This window comes from Anomaloglossus baeobatrachus, chromosome 5, assembly GCF_048569485.1.
Source record: "Anomaloglossus baeobatrachus isolate aAnoBae1 chromosome 5, aAnoBae1.hap1, whole genome shotgun sequence".
Lineage (NCBI taxonomy): Eukaryota > Metazoa > Chordata > Amphibia > Anura > Aromobatidae > Anomaloglossus > Anomaloglossus baeobatrachus.
Genome location: NC_134357.1, coordinates 508,170,013 through 508,188,930, shown reverse-complemented (window position 1 = coordinate 508,188,930; position 18,918 = coordinate 508,170,013). Strand labels below are relative to the sequence as shown.

The window sequence follows — 18,918 nt, the reverse complement described above, 5'->3', positions numbered from 1 at the left end:
TCCTGTAAATAAACACAAAGACCCGACCCACAAAGACTTGCCCATGTACAATGCTTTTCTGCAACTTTGATTAAAGATATTTAATCAACCAAGCATCACATCTTTCTATAACAGGTATGCCTGCAGTCAGCATCTTAGTGCCTGTATGGCACTGCCTCTACCTCATATAGCAAAATCCTGCTTTTATCTTTGATAATTGTTGTATAAGTATTATTTGGATATTAATTGCTTTCCAATAAGAAATGGCCTTTGGTAATTGTATAAATTCTCTAAGAATCATTTTGGTGCTCAAAATTGTATTCCCTTTCATTTTAGAGATGTGACTTTACTAAAATATAACTTGAATTTATTGTTGTATAAAGAATTAATAAAATTGGCTATTTCCCTTAATGAATTCTCTGATGTCCAATAAGATTTATTTTTCGAATAAAACATTTCTCACAATTAGAACATGAAAATATTTTTTTCCCAAATGAGTTCACTGATCTCCAGCAAGATCTGACTGCTCAATAGAATATTTTTCACACTCTAAACATGAAAATGGCTTCTCTCCTGTGTGACTTATCTAGTGTTTAGAAAGACCTGTTTTATGGGTAAAATATTTTTAACACTCTAAACATGGAAATAGTTTCTCCAATTTGTGAGTTCTCTGATGTGCAACTAAAACGGATTTCTGTTTAAAAATATGCCACAATCTGAACATGAATAGGACTATTCCCCTGCATGAATTTTCTGATGTCTAGCAAGTTTGGATTTCTGGTTATAACATTTCCCACATTCCGAACATAAAAATGGCTTCTCCCCAGTGTGAATTCTCTGATGTGTAACAAGACTTGTTTTCCTATTAAAATATTTCCCACATTCTGAACATGAAAATGGCTTCTCTCCTGTGTGAATTATCTGATGTGTAACAAGATTTGTTTTACAAGTAAAACATTTCCCACATTCTGAACATAAAAATGGCGTCTTCCCTGTGTGAATTATCTGGTGTTTAACAAGACTTGTTTTACAATTAAAACATTTCCCACATTCCAAACATGAAAATGGCTTCTCCCCTGTGTGAATTCTCTGATGTGTAACAAGACTTGTTTTCCTATTAAAATATTTCCCACATTCTGAACATGAAAATGGTGTCTTCCCTGTGTGAGTTCTCTCATGTTTAACAAGACTTCTTTTACAATTAAAACATTTTCCACATTCTGAACATACACATGGTTTCTCTCCTGTGTGAATTCTCTGATGCGCAACAAGATGTTCTTTCCTATTAAAACATTTCCCACATTCGGAACATGAAAATGGCTTCTCCCCTGTGTGAATTCTCTGGTGTTTAACAAGACTTTGTTTTTGACTAAAACATTTTCCACATTCCAAACATGAAAATGGCTTCTCCCCTGTGTGAATTCTCTGATGTTTAACAAGACTAATTTTATAATTAAAACATTTCCCACATTCCAAACATGAAAATGGCATCTCTCCTGTGTGAATTCTCAAATGTGTAACAAGATGTGTTTTCCTATTAAAAAATTTCCCACATTCCGAACATGAAAACAGCACTTTCCCTGTGTGAGTTCTTTCATGTGCCACAAGACTTTCTTTCCACGTAAAACATTTTCCACATTCTGTACATGAAAATGGAGTTTCTCCTGTGTGAATTTTCTGATGTTTAGCAAGATCTGTTTTCCTATTAAAAGATTTCCCACATTCTGAACATGAAAATGGCTTTTCTCCTGTGTGAGTTCTCTGATGTGCAACAAGACATCTTCTAAAATTAAAACATTTTCCACATTCTGAACAAGAAAATGGCTTCTCCCCTGTGTGAATTCTCTGATGTCCAACAAGACTTGATTTTTGACTAAAACATTTCCCACATTCCAAACATGAAAATGGCTTCTCTCCTGTATGAATTCTCTGATGTGCAACAAGATTTGTTTTCCTATTAAAATATTTCCCACATTCCGAACATGAAAACTTCTTTGTGTGAGTTTTATAATATGCCAAAAGACTTTCTTGCCAATTAAAACATTTTCCATTTTCTTCTGAACATGCAAATGGCTTCTTATCTATGTGTGCTATTTGTTGTTTAACAGCTTTTGTGTGACTTTTCTTTTGTAGAATGGTCTTTGATGTAGCAGAGGAAAGGACCCCTTGAATAGGATCAGATAAGAGATCATTGCTGTGGAGAGCTGGATGTGTATCTATGATAATGGCAGGTTTTTCACATCTATCAGATGTTATACTATGATCATCTGCTGTAAAATCTGAAAACATCAGATTTTCCTCTGAAATCCTGGTACAGTCATCTGTCAAGAATAAGACTGATTTTATTATTATTTAAAATTACATTATTTATATAATATATTTTAAAACATTTCCTTGCAAATTGCAATGCAATTCAATTACCAACTGATTAAAACAGAAGACCATAAAGAAAGGACTAATTGATTATCTTGTTAGATCACTAGTTTGTTTTCTTTCAAATTTTCACTATTGAAGTTGTTTTCTCCATAGGTTCATATTTCAATGTGCCCCTCACCATTCTTTCCAGTTACATATTCAATGAAGTTTCCTAAAGGAGGCCTGAGGCCACAATCACACATAATTTTAATCATATGTGGAAAAAAAGACTTTTTTCAGTGAGTCAGATTTCCTTTTCATCCATGTGTCAGTTTTTACAAACTGTCATCTGTGTCTGTTTTTTAATTGTTAAAAAAGTGTTTTTTAAAGCTTCTCATATGAACTGCTGCGTGACAAATGGACAGCACCTAGATGATATATGTATGGCATCTGAGAAGTATCATGTTTTGTTTTTTTTTCATAAACCAATTTGTAGAAATAGGTGAGATGGATTTCTAATCCTGATCAAAAACTATTTTGTCTACTTTCCTTCTGGTAGTTAGTCATAGGCTGTGTTCACACTTGTGTTCTAGAGTTGCATTTGTCTGTTCTATTTTAGAAACAGAATTTATTCTCAAAACTGATCCACTGAGTAGAGATGAGCGAACCCGAGGTTCGGTGTTCAGTTTTCGGCTGAACATTGACTTGAAAAAAAACAACAAAAAGTGTTCAGGTTTGGAGTTCGGGTACTTTGAGTGTCGCTGTGCGGAGGTATGCTCGGTGCTCAGCACAGTGTTTGAACGGCTCGCACTGGGGGTAACAACAACGTGATTGGATGTAGTATGGAACTCCGCCCAAAATAATGGAAAAACCCCACCCAGCCTCCCCCGGAAGTATTCTGCTTATGACTGGCTGTATGTGGGCGGAGACTCGAACTGCCATTCAGTGACTCCCATTGGGGTTTGGGCCAAGTCCCAACCCATGGAGATATAGTTTGACTGCACCCCCTGAATAGCACTTCCACTGTTTCGCTGAGTGGCTTCACTGATCATTATGGGTTGGTCTTGGTTATATTAGGTTTACTTTTTAAAAAAGAAAACAAAGTTCGGCATGATGCGTTTTTTTTGTTTGTTTTTACCATTCTAAAAACCTACATGGATAGAAAACATTGAACCACTTTTTTCACACCAATTACAGATGTCCATTATACTGAATTGAACAGGTCATTACTAGTGATGGGCAAACTAGAACTGTAAAGTTCGAGGTCCATACCGGACACCTAATGTCCATTCACGGACATCGTACATGGACTTCTCAGGGAAGGTCGTATTACTGTTCAAGTTTGGCCACCCGGATAAAGAACTAGGTGGCTGCAAAAGAAAGCAAAATAGAGATTAAAGTAGAAGAATTATGCTTACAGACTTTCCTCACAGCTGTAACACTGCTTCTGGATCCGATCATTAAGAGCAACCAATAACAGACAGTGTTACAGAGGGTGGGTGGGGGAAAGCAATGAATATTTCATGAGAGTTAACGATCGGACCCGGAAGCAGTGTGACAGCTGCGTGGGAGATTCGGTAGGTATAACTGTCCTGCTTTGCAGCCCTCTGTCCCTTACTAACACCATTTTATAGCACTAAAGTTCAGGCTCCCATAGACTTATATGGGGTTAGGGCACAAGTTTTGGTTAAACTCCAGTCCCGAACAGGACATTTTGTTTTTTTCTTTTATTTTTAAAGCGGCAGGACTTGGCAAACCAAAACATCTGCGGGGTCAGCCATCTCTAGTTGTTACACTTACCAGATAAGAAAATATTGCCATGTTTACCATAATTGTTTAGTACCTTTAATTTGAATGGTAACTTTGTGGAGAAAAAGATCTCTGACAATTTTATTCATCACTTATAATATGCTGTCATGTAGAGTTTAATGATGAGCGAGTTTCGAAATACTAGGATTCGCGATACTCGGAACGAGTACTGTATAATACTCGTGTATGCATTCTGAATAGTGTGTGCAATGCAAGTCAATAGGGAATACTCGCAATATAACGAGTAACCCGAATGCCGCTCATTTCGTGTGAGTAGAGAATAGTACGGCATTCGGGTTACTCGTTACATTGCGAGTATTCCCCATTAACTTGCATTGCACACACTATTCGGAATGCATATGTGAGTATTAGGGAATACTCGTTACGATAAATCGCGAATTCGAGTATTTCGAGATCCGCTCATCATTAGTAGAGATATATCTTTATGGACCAATATATTATTCTTTTTTTTTTTTCTGTAAATAATTTTATTGGGTTTAAGAAAAAGTGAACAAAGCATTGCTTATAACACGAATAAGATGTAATCAAACAAAAGTCAAGGTTGATCCAAACATGTGGATCAAGCATGTAGCACTGTATTGTAAGAGAACTTTTATCAGGATAAGAATGGTCACATAAGAGACCATAACAGATAATGCAGTTAAAACAAGACAATTCAGGTTATACCGTATCATGGTATGTCAACTCAAAGCAGTATTACGGAAACTATTTTAACTATAAAGACTGAGTAAAGGTTAGAAAGAGAGACGAAGGAAAAAAAAGATAGGTATAGGAAAGAGAGGAGGGTATGAGAGGAGGGGGGGGGGGGGAGATATGGATAGATAGGTAGGAGAAGGTTGGGTGTCCAAAGAATTCCGGCGTCAGGTAAACGAATCCTCTTAGAGATTGCAAATATCAACTAAAGGAACCCAAGGAAGGAAAGACCCGTGTAAAGCCCCTTATCTGAGCCAAGACGTAAATCTCGGAGTCTCCCGAAAAAGGAGCCAGGAAGACCACGTGCCAGCATGTTTATCCCATTTGTCCCCATCATCTGCCATCAGGGACTCCATACGCTCCAATCTATTCATCTCCTCCAAAAATTCCCGTACAGAGGGGGTTGAAGTTGTCTTCCAATGTCTTGGAATAATCATACGAGTAGCAATGAGAAGAAAGCGTAGGACACCTCTTTTGGTCACAGAGACAGATCCAGGAATTAGGGACAGTAAAGCTATTTGAGGAGTAGGAATTACCCGAATACCCGACAGTTGAAAGTATATTTAAAAAATGGAATCCCAGAATGACCTTATCAAGGAGCAATCCCACCATATATGTTTCATAGTACCAATTTCGTCTCCGCATCTCCAGCAGGTATCTGGTACTGTGGGGTAGATCTTATGCAATACGTCAGGGCATCTGTACCAGCGTGTAAGAATTTTAAAATTTTTCTCCTGTGCACTACAGGAAATGGACATTTTATGAGAGAGTGTAAAGATTTTGAGATGATCTTGTTCTGACAACGTGATCTGGAGCTCTCTTTGCCAGGCCTCCAAATACGTTGGGGCACCTTTATATTGGGCTGTACATAAGAGATTGTAGATCAATGCGATGGCATGTTGCGGCGCGGCATTTAATGAAATTAGGGTCTCAAAGTGTGTAGATTTGGATAATAGTGCATTTCCCGGGAATTTCCTTTTTATAAATGTGGTCAGTTGAGTATATTCCAACCAGGATAGTCTCCTCCCCGGGCATGACTCCTGCAAAGCTTCAAAAGACGCCGTTCCAGATAGCTTCCTAGCAACCTGTCCCAGAGTAACTCCGTCTGCTGAGTCCCAACATAAGAAGGTAGATCTCTCCGACGCAGGGGGGGAAGTCGAGATTATTAAAGAGTGAGCTCATACTCCCCGGTCTATGGGATAAGTTTAACGTCTCCAGATGCCTGTCCCAAAAAAGCATGAGCGCCTGAGTCAGAGGTTGAAATCCCGAAACCGCCGGTCTCTGTTGAAGGGGGGCCCATAGAAGCCGTGCCAGAGGGAACGGGGAGAGATGGGACTCAACGCTCACCCACTGTTTATTGAGATTGTTAAATCTCCAATCCAAGACCCTCGTGAGGAGGACACTCTGGTAATACTTTTCAAAATCAGGTAAACCAGCGCCTTCCCTGGATTTGGGTCTCACCAGTGTGGCATATCGAATCCGAGGTCTCCCCGTCCCCCAGACGAATCTGCTACATGCCCTCTGGAGTTGTCTGAAATATTGTTTAGTAACTTTGATTGGGACTGTTTGGAATAAGTAAAGGAACCTCGGGAGTATGTCCATCTTGAGGGCATTGATCCGGCCAAACCAGGAGAGTCGTCCCCGATTATATCTATTTAGATCAGCAAGAGTTCTAGTAAGCAATGGGGAGTAATTAGCCATAAACAACTCATCTGGATTGGCCGAAACAGATATCCCAAGATACTTGATAGATTGGATCTCCCACTTAAATGGGAAGGCGGATTTCAGTTTATTGACTTGTGTGGTAGGGAGAGTAATATTAAGGGCCTCTGTCTTTGAGTAGTTTACTTTGAAGTTAGAAACTATGCCAAAACGTTGGAATTCCTGGATGAGAATTGGAAAGGCGATTTCTGGATTTGTTAGATATAGAAGGAGGTCATCATCGTATAAGGCAAGTTTATAATCTTTCTGACCTACATCAAAGCCCTTTATATCGGGGGAGTTTCGAAGGGATATAGCCAAATGCTCCATGGCTATTACATATAGAAGGGGTGAAAGGGGGCACCCCTGTCTAGTGCCATTAGATATTTGCAGGGGAGAAGATAGAATATTGTTGGCTCGAACTCGTGCTGAGGGCTTATGATACAGGGCAAAAATTCTCTCTAACATAGTTTGGCCGATTCCCAGCTGCCTCAGGGAGGAGCGTAGAAAGGTCCAGTTGAGACGATCGAATGCCTTCTCGGCATCGATCGATAGAAGGCAGGCTGGAGTACCTTGTCTGTACATATGTGAGGTCAAAAGTAGAGTTTTAATAGTATTATCGCGCGGCTCTCTACCTCGGACAAATCCAGTTTGGTCAGTATGGATTGAGGCAGGCAACAGCGGGGACAACCGGTTAGCTATTAATTTGGCGAAGATCTTGACATCTACTCCTATAAGAGAGATAGGGTGGTAGTTGGAGCATAAAGACGGGTCCTTCCCAGGCTTGGGAATCACCGTTATGGTAGCCGCAAGGGTTTGCGCGGCGAAGGGGCAAGCTGAGGATATGGAGTTAAAGGTCTTAGTCAGGAAGGGCGTCAGTTCCAAAGCAAATTGCTTATAGAAGTTGGCCAGGAATCCATCCGGACCGGGGCTCTTACCATTGGCCAGACTCTTAATAACCTCAGTGACCTCTTGTTCGCTAAAAGGGTCATCTAGCATGAGAGAGTCCACATGGTTCAATGGGGGGAGAGGGGTACCATCAACATAGTTGTCCACTTTCGCTTGGAAATTTGTTGGGGACATGTCCGCCACTGGGCCACCTAGGTTGTATAACCCGTCATAATAATCTCGGAATACATCAGCTATTTCATGAGGTTTGTGTGCTGAATGTCCAGATGGTGATTTAATGGTAGGGATAAATGTAGAGGGAAGGCGAAGATTAAGAAATCTAGCCAGAGCTCTGCCTGGCTTGTTAGAGAATTCGTACATAAATCTCCTACCTCTATCTCGATGACGGGCAGACGCTGCATCTAAGAGGGCTCCCAAGTCTAGTCTAGCCTTGAGCAAGTCTGTTAAAATCTGAGGGTCATGAGTCCGTTTATGTGTCTGTTCTAGGTGTTGAATGGAAGTCAGTAATCTGTCTATTGCGCAGGCTCTATCTCTTTTAAGTCTGGTTCCCTGTTGAATAAAGGTCCCCCGAATCATCCCCTTCAGGGTCTCCCATTGGAGAGGTAAGGGTGTTAGGTCATTGGCATGAAATTCGAAGAAGTCTGTGATGGTCTTCCTGATGGCTAACTGACACGTCTGATCTTTTAATAAGTGTGGGTTTAAAGACCATAACCATTCCCCGGGGCGTAGGTCTGTCAAAAGGAGAGAAAGTGACACCGAGGCATGATCGGACCATACCATAGGGTCTATAGTACAGGCCGGGTCATGTGAGAGTAGGTGGTGACTAATAAAAAAAAGGTCTACTCTACTGTACATATCATGGACAGGAGAATAGAAAGTGTAGTCCTGTGTTTTAGGGTGTAGGGTACGCCAGACGTCGATGAGCCTCAAGTCTAGTAATTTACTCCTGAGACCTCGCAGTTTCACTGCAAGAACAGAAGACCTACCCGAGGAGGAGTCAACAGCCCGATCAAAGATGAGATTGAAATCTCCTCCAAGAATCAGGGAGCCTTCAGCGAATTCAGAGAGAGTGTTCAGGTATTTTTGGCAAATCCTGGCCGGGTCCTGGTTGGGGAGATAAAGATTAGCAATGGTAAATAACTTGGTACAGATCTTAAGTTTGATAAAAATGAATCGCCCCTTTGGGTCAGGCTTAACTGATAAAACCTGAGCTGGGAGAGATTTATGTAGAGCGATGCTAACTCCCTTGGATTTTGCGACTGAATTGGTACTATGAAACCAGGAAGTATAATATCTATGCTTAAATGCGGGGATGTGGTCTGTTTTAAAATGGGTCTCCTGAAGCAGTAGAATATGGATTCTTTTTTTATGCATGTTATAGAGGATCTTGGATCTCTTCTCTGGTACATTAAATCCTCTAACATTTAGAGAGCATAAGTTGAGGTTCGCCATCGTAGAAGCACTATCCTCTGGGCACCCAAGGGAAAAGTGAGAAGATGGGGAGGGAGAAGAAAGAAACTAAAGCCTGCTTTACACGTTGCAATTAGTTGTACAATCGCATTTGCGATGTCACATGCCCAGGTTGCATACAGGATCTTATGAGATCACACGTAGGTCGTTCATTTGCTGTCACACGTGCGTTAGTAGTCTATGTTAAATTGATCAATTTTGTGTGCGATCCTTTAGATCATGTGTTCTGTGACGTATGCATTGGGCACCTTTTTTTTTTTTTTTTTTTTAATTTATTGACTTGCCAAGCGTGTGTAATGTGTAGGGATGCGTTTTTACTATGTCATCTGCCATTCAGCTCTGCTACATGGCCGCTAACAGCAGACACAGACAGCCATGTAGCAGAGCTGAATGGCAGATGACAGCAGACACAGACAGAGCCGCACTGTCAGAATGAACTCGGGTGAACTTCACCCGACTTCATGGTCATGCTGCGGCTCTGTCTGTGTCGCGCCCTGATTAGCGGTCACCTGTGAAGGGCTCACCGGTGACCGCTAGTCTCCTAAGTGACTGAAGTTAGCAGTCCTCTCTCATACTCACCAATCCCCGATCCCCGGCGCTGCACGGCGTTCACACTGCTCCGGCGGCTTTTACTGTTTTGAAAAAGCCGGCCGCTCATTAAACAATCTCCTATTCCCTGCTTTCCCTGCCCACCGGCGCCTATGATTGGTTACAGTGAGACGCGCCCCCACGCTGAGTGACAGGTGTCACACTGCACCCAATCACAGCAGCCGGTGGACATGTCTATACTGTGTAGTGAAATAAATAATTAAATAATTAAAAAAAAAGGCGTGCGGTCCCCCCCAATTTTAAAACCAGCCAGATAAAGCCATACGGCTGAAGGCTGGTATTCTCAGGATGGGGAGCTCCACGTTATGGGGAGCCCCCCAGCCTAACAATATCAGCCAACAGCCGCCCAGAATTGCCGCATACATTATATGCGGAAAAAACAAAAAGCAGCACCAAATGTGCACTACAGCACTAAACATTCCAAACTGTACTTATTTTAAAATTTTGAGATTTTTGGCAAAAAATTGCAATTTCTTGAGCTGCTTCGCCACGTCACGGCAAATCTCATTTGAAGCAGTCCTACACTAAAATATTTTTATAAAATGTGCCATACGGCCTCACATATGAATAGTAGAACTGCTCTTAGCAGCACTCACCTGGTCTATTTCAATCCCGTACCCATGACTGAGTCATGGCTGTGGGCGGGACAGGTCCAAGCAAATGCTGCATGAAGTAAATAGCCTGTGGACAAAGCCTGATGACTTAATGTGAACAGTCACCAACCGCCAAAATCTAGACAGATGGAATACATCCCAAATTGGGGTGCAAAGCAAGGTGGAGGTCAACCACCGACCAATTCAATGAAGAAAAAACAAAAAGCAGCACCAAATGTGCACTACAGCACTAAACATTCCAAACTGTACTTATTTTAAAATTTTGAGATTTTTGGCAAAAAATTGCAATTTCTTGAGCTGCTTCGCCACGTCACGGCAAATCTCATTTGAAGCAGTCCTATACTCAAATATTTTTATAAAATGTGCCATACGGCCTCACATATGAATAGTAGAACTGCTCTTAGCAGCACTCACCTGGTCTATTTCAATCCCGTACCCATGACTGAGTCATGGCTGTGGGCGGGACAGGTCCAAGCAAATGCTGCATGAAGTAAATAGCCTGTGGACAAAGCCTGATGACTTAATGTGAACAGTCACCAACCGCCAAAATCTAGACAGATGGAATACATCCCAAATTGGTGTGCAAAGCAAGGTGGAGGTCAACCACCGACCAATTCAATGAAGAAAAAACAAAAAGCAGCACCAAATGTGCACTACAGCACTAAACATTCCAAACTGTACTTATTTTAAAATTTTGAGATTTTTGGCAAAAAATTGCAATTTCTTGAGCTGCTTCGCCACGTCACGGCAAATCTCATTTGAAGCAGTCCTACACTAAAATATTTTTATAAAATGTGCCATACGGCCTCACATATGAATAGTAGAACTGCTCTTAGCAGCACTCACCTGGTCTATTTCAATCCCGTACCCATGACTGAGTCATGGCTGTGGGCGGGACAGGTCCAAGCAAATGCTGCATGAAGTAAATAGCCTGTGGACAAAGCCTGATGACTTAATGTGAACAGTCACCAACCGCCAAAATCTAGACAGATGGAATACATCCCAAATTGGGGTGCAAAGCAAGGTGGAGGTCAACCACCGACCAATTCAATGAAGAAAAAACAAAAAGCAGCACCAAATGTGCACTACAGCACTAAACATTCCAAACTGTACTTATTTTAAAATTTTGAGATTTTTGGCAAAAAATTGCAATTTCTTGAGCTGCTTCGCCACGTCACGGCAAATCTCATTTGAAGCAGTCCTACACTAAAATATTTTTATAAAATGTGCCATACGGCCTCACATATGAATAGTAGAACTGCTCTTAGCAGCACTCACCTGGTCTATTTCAATCCCGTACCCATGACTGAGTCATGGCTGTGGGCGGGACAGGTCCAAGCAAATGCTGCATGAAGTAAATAGCCTGTGGACAAAGCCTGATGACTTAATGTGAACAGTCACCAACCGCCAAAATCTAGACAGATGGAATACATCCCAAATTGGGGTGCAAAGCAAGGTGGAGGTCAACCACCGACCAATTCAATGAAGAAAAAACAAAAAGCAGCACCAAATGTGCACTACAGCACTAAACATTCCAAACTGTACTTATTTTAAAATTTTGAGATTTTTGGCAAAAAATTGCAATTTCTTGAGCTGCTTCGCCACGTCACGGCAAATCTCATTTGAAGCAGTCCTACACTAAAATATTTTTATAAAATGTGCCATACGGCCTCACATATGAATAGTAGAACTGCTCTTAGCAGCACTCACCTGGTCTATTTCAATCCCGTACCCATGACTGAGTCATGGCTGTGGGCGGGACAGGTCCAAGCAAATGCTGCATGAAGTAAATAGCCTGTGGACAAAGCCTGATGACTTAATGTGAACAGTCACCAACCGCCAAAATCTAGACAGATGGAATACATCCCAAATTGGGGTGCAAAGCAAGGTGGAGGTCAACCACGACCAATTCAATGAAGAAAAAACAAAAAGCAGCACCAAATGTGCACTACAGCACTAAACATTCCAAACTGTACTTATTTTAAAATTTTGAGATTTTTGGCAAAAAATTGCAATTTCTTGAGCTGCTTCGCCACGTCACGGCAAATCTCATTTGAAGCAGTCCTACACTAAAATATTTTTATAAAATGTGCCATACGGCCTCACATATGAATAGTAGAACTGCTCTTAGCAGCACTCACCTGGTCTATTTCAATCCCGTACCCATGACTGAGTCATGGCTGTGGGCGGGACAGGTCCAAGCAAATGCTGCATGAAGTAAATAGCCTGTGGACAAAGCCTGATGACTTAATGTGAACAGTCACCAACCGCCAAAATCTAGACAGATGGAATACATCCCAAATTGGGGTGCAAAGCAAGGTGGAGGTCAACCACCGACCAATTCAATGAAGAAAAAACAAAAAGCAGCACCAAATGTGCACTACAGCACTAAACATTCCAAACTGTACTTATTTTAAAATTTTGAGATTTTTGGCAAAAAATTGCAATTTCTTGAGCTGCTTCGCCACGTCACGGCAAATCTCATTTGAAGCAGTCCTACACTAAAATATTTTTATAAAATGTGCCATACGGCCTCACATATGAATAGTAGAACTGCTCTTAGCAGCACTCACCTGGTCTATTTCAATCCCGTACCCATGACTGAGTCATGGCTGTGGGCGGGACAGGTCCAAGCAAATGCTGCATGAAGTAAATAGCCTGTGGACAAAGCCTGATGACTTAATGTGAACAGTCACCAACCGCCAAAATCTAGACAGATGGAATACATCAAAATTTTTAAAATAAGTACAGTTTGGAATGTTTAGTGCTGTAGTGCACATTTGGTGCTGCTTTTTGTTTTTTCTTCATTGAATTGGTCGGTGGTTGACCTCCACCTTGCTTTGCACCCCAATTTGGGATGTATTCCATCTGTCTAGATTTTGGCGGTTGGTGACTGTTCACATTAAGTCATCAGGCTTTGTCCACAGGCTATTTACTTCATGCAGCATTTGCTTGGACCTGTCCCGCCCACAGCCATGACTCAGTCATGGGTACGGGATTGAAATAGACCATGTGAGTGCTGCTAAGAGCAGTTCTACTATTCATATGTGAGGCCGTATGGCACATTTTATAAAAATATTTTAGTGTAGGACTGCTTCAAATGAGATTTGCCGTGACGTGGCGAAGCAGCTCAAGAAATTGCAATTTTTTGCCAAAAATCTCAAAATTTTTAAAATAAGTACAGTTTGGAATGTTTAGTGCTGTAGTGCACATTTGGTGCTGCTTTTTGTTTTTTCTTCATTGAATTGGTCGGTGGTTGACCTCCACCTTGCTTTGCACCCCAATTTGGGATGTATTCCATCTGTCTAGATTTTGGCGGTTGGTGACTGTTCACATTAAGTCATCAGGCTTTGTCCACAGGCTATTTACTTCATGCAGCATTTGCTTGGACCTGTCCCGCCCACAGCCATGACTCAGTCATGGGTACGGGATTGAAATAGACCAGGTGAGTGCTGCTAAGAGCAGTTCTACTATTCATATGTGAGGCCGTATGGCACATTTTATAAAAATATTTTAGTGTAGGACTGCTTCAAATGAGATTTGCCGTGACGTGGCGAAGCAGCTCAAGAAATTGCAATTTTTTGCCAAAAATCTCAAAATTTTTAAAATAAGTACAGTTTGGAATGTTTAGTGCTGTAGTGCACATTTGGTGCTGCTTTTTGTTTTTTCTTCATTGAATTGGTCGGTGGTTGACCTCCACCTTGCTTTGCACCCCAATTTGGGATGTATTCCATCTGTCTAGATTTTGGCGGTTGGTGACTGTTCACATTAAGTCATCAGGCTTTGTCCACAGGCTATTTACTTCATGCAGCATTTGCTTGGACCTGTCCCGCCCACAGCCATGACTCAGTCATGGGTACGGGATTGAAATAGACCAGGTGAGTGCTGCTAAGAGCAGTTCTACTATTCATATGTGAGGCCGTATGGCACATTTTATAAAAATATTTTAGTGTAGGACTGCTTCAAATGAGATTTGCCGTGACGTGGCGAAGCAGCTCAAGAAATTGCAATTTTTTGCCAAAAATCTCAAAATTTTTAAAATAAGTACAGTTTGGAATGTTTAGTGCTGTAGTGCACATTTGGTGCTGCTTTTTGTTTTTTCTTCATTGAATTGGTCGGTGGTTGACCTCCACCTTGCTTTGCACCCCAATTTGGGATGTATTCCATCTGTCTAGATTTTGGCGGTTGGTGACTGTTCACATTAAGTCATCAGGCTTTATCCACAGGCTATTTACTTCATGCAGCATTTGCTTGGACCTGTCCCGCCCACAGCCATGACTCAGTCATGGGTACGGGATTGAAATAGACCAGGTGAGTGCTGCTAAGAGCAGTTCTACTATTCATATGTGAGGCCGTATGGCACATTTTATAAAAATATTTTAGTGTAGGACTGCTTCAAATGAGATTTGCCGTGACGTGGCGAAGCAGCTCAAGAAATTGCAATTTTTTGCCAAAAATCTCAAAATTTTTAAAATAAGTACAGTTTGGAATGTTTAGTGCTGTAGTGCACATTTGGTGCTGCTTTTTGTTTTTTATACATTATATGCGACAGTTCTGGGACTGTATCCGGCTCTTCCCGATTTGCCCTGGTGCGTTGGCAAATCGGGGTAATAAGGAGTTATTGGCAGCCCATAGCTGCCAATAAGTCCTAGATTAATCATGTTAAGCGTCTATGAGACACCTTCCATGATTAATCTGTAAATTACAGTAAATAAACACACACACCCGAAAAAATCATTTATTAGAAATAAAAAACACAAACATATACCCTGGTTAACCACTTTAATCAGCCCCAAAAAGCTCTCCATGTCCGGCATAATCCAGGATGCTCCTGCGTCGCTTCCAGCGCTGCTGCATGGAGGTGACCGGTGCTGCAGAATACACCGCCGCATCGGTCACCTCCACACAGCAACTGAAGACAGCCGCGCGATCGGCTGAGCTGTCACTGAGATTACCCGCTGTCACTGGATCCAGCGGTGGCCGCGGGTAACCTCAGTGACAGCTCAGCTGATCGCGCTACTCACCGCCGCTCCTCTCACCTCCACGCAGCAACTGAGGTGAGTAGCGCGATCAGCTGAGCTGTCACTGAGGTTACCCGCGGCCACCGCTGGATCCAGTGACAGCGGGTAACCTCACTGACAGCTCAGCTGATCGCACGGCTGTCTTCATTAGCTGCGTGGAGGTGACCAGAGCGGCTGTGTCTGCTGCAGCTCCGGTCACCTCCATGCAGCAGCGCTGGAAGCGACGCTGGAGCATCCTGGATTACACCGGACATGGAGGGCTTTTTGGGGCTGATTAAAGTGGTTAACCAGGGTATATGTTTGTGTTTTTTATTTCTAATAAATGATTTTTTCGGGTGTGTGTGTTTATTTACTGTAATTTACAGATTAATCATGGAAGGAATCTCGGGGAGACGCCTGACATGATTAATCTAGGACTTATTGGCAGCTATGGGCTGCCAATAACTCCTTATTACCCTGATTTGCCAATGCACCAGGGCAAATCGGGAAGAGCCGGGTACAGTCCCAGAACTGTCGCATCTAATGTATGCGGCAATTCTGGGCGGTTGCTGGCTGATATTGTTAGGCTGGGGGGCTCCCCATAACGTGGAGCTCCCCATCCTGAGAATACCAGCCTTCAGCCGTATGGCTTTATCTGGCTGGTTTTAAAATTGGGGGGGACCGCACGCCGTTTTTTTAAATTATTTAATTATTTATTTCACTACACAGTATAGACACGCCCACCGGCTGCTGTGATTGGGTGCAGTGTGACACCTGTCACTCAGCGTGGGGGCGTGTCTCACTGTAACCAATCATAGGCGCCGGTGGGCGGGGAAAGCAGGGAATACGAGATTGTTTAATGGGCGGCCGGCTTTTTCAAAACAGTAAAAGCCGCCGGAGCAGTGTGAACGCCGTGCAGCGCCGGGGATCGGGGATCGGTGAGTATATGAGAGAGGGGGATAGACTGACATGGAGAGAGAGTGAGGGACAGAGATAGTGACCGACTGACAGAGATTAGTGAATGACAGACATTGTGAGGCATTTCAGAACGCAGCTTTTCAGCTGCGCTCTGAAGCGGACCTTTTTTAAGCTGCGGTGCAGAGCGCACACCTGCGCACATAGCATCAGACACCAAAATCGTATGAGGGATGTCACACGTTACAATTGACTAGGTTCGTGCAACAAAACGCTCAATTCTAGACAAAGATACGATGTGTTTGCGATCAACGGTTAATCCTGATCGCACGTAGATGTCACACGCAGATACCTCACAAACGATGCCGGATGTGCGTCACTTACAACTTGACCCCAACGACGGATTGTGAGATATATTGAAGCGTGTAAAGTAGGCTTAAGATTAAAGAAAAGAAAGCAGAGAAAGTAGTAGAACGGAAAAAGAGATCAGAATAATAAAGACTAATATCAAAACTTGTCTTTACTTAGCCTCTTGAGTCCTAGCTCAAAAGGGAATCAAAACTGAGAGAATTCTCGTAACCAGTGTTCTAGGAACACACCCTAATGTGGGAGGTGACTGAAAACTATGTCGCCTAAGAAACGGCTGCTACACCACCTAACTAGATAATACTGAAAAAGGGCAGAAAAAAAGAAAAAATCACATATGGTCATTCACCCGACCAAAATAGAAGTAGCATATATAACAGCTAACAACTCAGGCTCAGTAAATTAATCACATCAACAAAGTAAAGAATGTGGCAAGAGAGATAAAGATAAACTCCCGCCTCTAAAGGCCCCGTCACACTAAGCAACATCACTAGCAACATCGCTGCTAACGAACAACTTTTGTGACGTAGCAGCGATGTTGCTAGTGATGTTGCTTAGTGTGACATCCAGCAACAACCTGGCCCCTGCTGTGAGGTCGTTGGTTGTTGCTGAATGTCCTGGGCCATTTTTTAGTTGTTGCTGTCCCGCTGTGAAGCACACATCGCTGTGTGTGACAGCGAGACAGCAACAACTAAATGTGCAGGCAGCAGGAGCCGGCTTCTGCGGACAGTGGTAACCACGGTAAACATCGGGTAACCAAGAAGCCCTGTCCTTGGTTACCCGATATTTACCTTCGTTACCAGCCTCCTCCGCTCTCACTGTCAGTGCCGGCTCCTGCTTCTTGCACGTGTAGCAGAGTACACATCGGTAATTAACCCCATGTGTACTGTAGCTAGGAGAGCAGGGAGCCAGCGCTAAGCAGTGTGCGCTGCTCCCTGCTCTGTGCACATTTAGGTGCAGTACACATCGGGTAATTAACCCGATGTGTACTGTAGCTAGGAGAGTAGGGAGCCAGCGCTAAGCGGTGTGCGCTGCTCCCTGCTCTGTGCACATGTAGCTGCAGCACACATCGGGTAATTAACCCGATGTGTGCTGTAACTAGGAGAGCAGGGAGCCAGCGCTAAGCGGTGTGCGCTGCTCCCTGCTCTCTGCACGTGTAGCTGCGTGCGCTGGTAACCAAGGTAAATATCGGGTTGGTTACCCGATATTTACCTTAGTTACCAAGCGCAGCATCTTCCACGCGGCGCTGCTGGCTAGGGGCTGGGGCACTGGTTGCTGGTGAGCTTACCAGCAACTCGTGTAGCCACGCTCCAGCGATCCCTTCCAGGTCAGGTTGCTGGTGGGATCGCTGGAGCGTTGCAGTGTGACATCTCACCAGCAACCTCCTAGCAACTTACCAGCGATCCCTATCAGGTTGGATGGTTGTTGGGATCGCTGGTAAGTTGTTTAGTGTGACTGGGCCTTAACTCACATCCCGTGAGATTTTTAGGAGAGGTACATATACCCAGGGGGGTTCAAGTACCCCAACCCAGCATTAGAGCATGCCGAGAGGGGGGACAGAGAATCCCAACATTATTAGAATTGGTGATGCCCGGGAGGGGGGGGGGGGGGAGAGAGGAAAAGAAAAAAAAAAAGGGGGGGAAGGCAGATATTGGGCAATATTGGTTAGGTATCAGAGTAGGCCATGATAACCCTAACTCCTCTCTCGAACAACACTTATCACCCAGAAGTCCCGAGAGTTCAAGTCTCCGCCGATGAGGTTCTCGGCGACTTCTGAGGTCTTTGTCGCTGAGTACGGTGTTGATCAAAGGGGAAGGAACCGCCACGACGGGCCACTCTCTGGGGTGGAGGTGTAGTGTATGGCCAGTCCAGTAACTTTAGGGAGATCCAGAGCCGACAGAAAATCTGGCAGGTCAGCCGGAGATCTCAAGATGATCAGATTGGGACCCTTCCTGACTTGTAGTTGAAAAGGATAGCCCCAGGAATAAGCAATATTGTTGTTGCGTAGAACCTCCAGCAGGGGTCTCAGGGCTCTTCTTTTTGCAAGTGTGGATCGGGAAAGATCCGCTAGAAGTTGGATGGGAGTTCCTTTAAAATCAAGGGTACCTTTATCTCTTGCTTTTCTCATAATATGCTCCTTGACCTGGAAGAAGTGTACCCTGCTGATAATGTCCCTTGGCCTCTCTGGATCCGGGTTTCTGGGCCCCAGTGCCCGGTGTGCTCTGTCCATTTCAATGCGTGTTTCAAGGGGACGTTCCAACAAGGAGTTAAACATCCTCTGCAGTGTAGAGATCAGATCCTGAGGCCCGACTGACTCTGGTAAACCACGAATTCGTATATTATTTCGTCTGTTGCGGTTTTCAGCATCTTCCATCATGTCAAACAAGAGGTGGATCTGTTGAGCCTGCTGATCTATAAGCTGCTGTTGGGAACTTTGCTGAGAGTATAAATCCTGGGTGGACGATTCAAGGGCCCGC

General features: G+C 43.2%; 1 pseudogene; it reads right to left on the bottom strand.

Moving 5' to 3' along the window:
• Positions 1-478: 478 nt before the first annotated feature.
• The window catches only part of LOC142312854 (uncharacterized), a 67,704-nt pseudogene continuing 49,264 nt past the window's right edge, over positions 479-18,918 (bottom strand).